This window comes from Stomoxys calcitrans, chromosome 5 (genome assembly GCF_963082655.1).
Source record: "Stomoxys calcitrans chromosome 5, idStoCalc2.1, whole genome shotgun sequence".
In the NCBI taxonomy this organism is placed as follows: domain Eukaryota; kingdom Metazoa; phylum Arthropoda; class Insecta; order Diptera; family Muscidae; genus Stomoxys; species Stomoxys calcitrans.
Genome location: NC_081556.1, coordinates 7,137,464 through 7,140,743, shown reverse-complemented (window position 1 = coordinate 7,140,743; position 3,280 = coordinate 7,137,464).

Here is a 3,280-nt window from a genome sequence, read left to right as displayed (position 1 = left end):
TTTTAATCTAATTTGGTTAAATTTTAATAAAAACAAGGAAAAAATTGCAAATTTTTAGTAAGTTTTACTCATCTGTAATTAGTGGCAAATAGTTCATAAACTTGATTTTACGAAGTCATTTTACTTAACCAAAGTCTCCCACCAACAAGTTAAATATTCCTATAGCAAATGCAAATTTGCCCTTGAACACTCCATTAAGGAGCAGGGGCAAACTTCTCACATATCAATAAGAGCTGTCCAATTCAAGTTTAAGTTTAATGCCATACCATATGGTACAGTACCTCCCAAATGTCGCCAACATTAGGAGGGGGATAACCACCGCTAAAAATGTTCATGATGTTCTCGCCAGAATTCGAACCCAGGCGTTGACGGCCTATGACGCTCATAGGCGGACATGCTAACCTCTGCGCTACGGTGGCCTCCTATAGCAAACAACGTTTTTATTTACCCAATATAAATATGTTGTTAAGTTAAGTTCAACCCTTGCTACAAACCTATATTCTGCAAATTGAATATTCGTTCAAAATAGATTACGAATTTCCCAAATATGAGTATTATTGAATTAATTTAATTGAAATACAAGTTTATCCTTAAAATTTTCTGAAAAAATAAACTTAGGTTGACTGATATTTGTAACAGAGATAATTAAATCCATGAGAAGTTCTCAGTAATTCCAAACCTATCTTCAATGAAGGTGCTTTTTAAACACGTTGTTTGTCAGTCATGCAATCAATCATCAATCGATTATGAACGTAGAATATCATAATACAAAAGCGTTTGAATTGTGACTTCACTTTGTATAGGACAATAGATCCATGTTAGAAACCCTTCCACTAGAGCTCAAGTCCACTTGATTTAAGATAATCTTCAAACCCCGTTTCCACTACGGTTTATGTGGTTCTTATTTGTCAACAGTGACGTTTTTGACAGCGTTTTTATTGTGATTAGCATTTTTATCATGTTCAACATATACATTGGGGTCAGGTACCAAATTTTATAATTTCAATGAGAAATTATCAGATGTTAAGAAAAAGTGCTGCCCAAAAATCCCAATAATAAACGGTACTCAATGCAAACGCATTGTTGCATTTGAATTTGGAAGGAGATTTGCTGCAAATCTCCTCAAATAAGTAGATTTGATCACATTGAAAATGTATGGAAAACCTTTTTGCAATACACGAGATTTACGAAATCTCGTCGCAAATCTAGATTTGCTCCAAGTGGAAACATGGTCTAAAATGTCCTTAGAAACCTTTAAATGTTTATTACTGATACAAATTCCTTTTTAAAAAACCAAATTCGTCATTTACATTGTCCTCTGTCCATGGCATATTCCACGTGTTTACCTGTGACCTTTTTATGCTGCCTGTGTTCATAACAAAAAAAAAATGCAATAGTCATGCGCAACATCATAAACCATTCAGAGCAATGCAGATGCATGTGCCGCCGACAAAAAGGCGTCAGCAACACACAATGGTAAATGTTGAAACCATAGAAACCATGTCGCACAAAAAGTTTGATGTACGCATTGTCCATGAAAAGTCGTAAGCGGTAACAAGAAGAAAAAAATATGAAAAAATAAAAAAGTGCAAAAATATGAAATAAAATAACCAAGGTAAATTTGGATAGTTACGATATCTATCTCTTCTTTCTGTTAAAAATGTTCTTCTTTGTCATCTCAGAATACAATTACAGGTGAAATTTAATATGATGTAATGGTAAAATGAAAAATAGTTATAATCGCTACTGCTCAGAATAGCCCAAACACGCAACGGACATTATTCTGGACTTTCTGGCCTTTCATGATGAGTATTAGATTGAAAATAAAACTATCAGGACTGTTCGGGTTTTCGAAAACGCAAAACGAGTTAACGTGCGTTCAGCGTCATAAGTCAGACATGCTTACCTCTGCGCTACGGTGTAGTATATGTATGTACTTAAAACTCATAGAGAAATCCTTATGGAAGCATATGTTGCCACCACAAACCAACAACTGCATTGTTTATTTTTGAGATTTTCAGCCTTCGGTGAATCAGGGCTATCAATTTCAAGAAATATTGAAGGAGATGTTGAAAATTCCATACCTCAGCATATTGTCTGAATGTCACTTTGGCATTTGCATATATTCTGCGATGTTAGTTCTTTGTAAGTTCAAAATTCTTTGTGGGTTTAACTTTGCAACACATTTGCATTAGTAAATTTATTCGGTTAATAAATCATCCATACAATGTTAAATATTGTAGTATTCTGCCTTGCCAAACATTTTTTGTTAATTTTTATACTTTTACTTATTTGGCCTTCTTTTTTCATATGGCTATCGAATGAGGTTATTGCACTTGATTTGTGTTATATCATTGTGTTGATTAGAATAAAATTGCAGCGCACTAAAAACTCTTATTATTATCTATTATTTATAGTATATTATTTGTAGCCATATGTTCCCTATTGCTCATAAGGTTATCGGTTTTAATCAACATGCAAGTTTGATCATTTTTTACGTTATTATCAATGGTAATTAGAAGAAAAAAAAAAGGGTTTTTTTCTTGTTAAAATTGCTTGACACCTTGTTTGTGTGCAATCTGAATTTTTATTGGGGGGATTTTCTTTTTAAATTAAATTAGACATGTAATTGTATAATATTATCATGTGAAGTAGTTTTTTTTTAGTGTAAAAACATTAAAACTGCGTGAAAAATGCAAGGCACACATTTCAGTATTTTATAAATCGATTTAAATTCAATTTAGCTATTGACGTGTGCAGCAAAATTATGGATATTTAATCAAATTAATCAGTAAATCTATAAACGATTGTAAATTCATAAATTGGAAGGTAAAAACAAAGTTTAGTGATACGTAGACTTCGCCCAGCAAACTAAGTTTGCTTTTAACAGCAGACCGTTTTCCTTAATAAATACAGCGATCCTTTCCATTTCTAGATTTTACGTATTTCTTAGATTTATGAAACTTTTAATAATCATGGGTTTTCTTGTATAGACACCCAAATTGTCAAAGTGGCTCTGACTCAAACTGGCACTATTACCTTATCTAACCTTTAATCTGATAACAAAAGAATAGTTTTATAATAAAAAAATTATGGCTATATATTTTCATAAAATTGCCAACATATTTCTATGCTACTCATATGATTTTTTATATTATATGACTAAAAGCACAATTAACCGCAAGATATATTTACATAGAAATACATACATTTACTTTGTGTGTGTTTACGCAGAATAATTTTGATATTAATTAATATACGCAAGTACTTTTTATTTTAG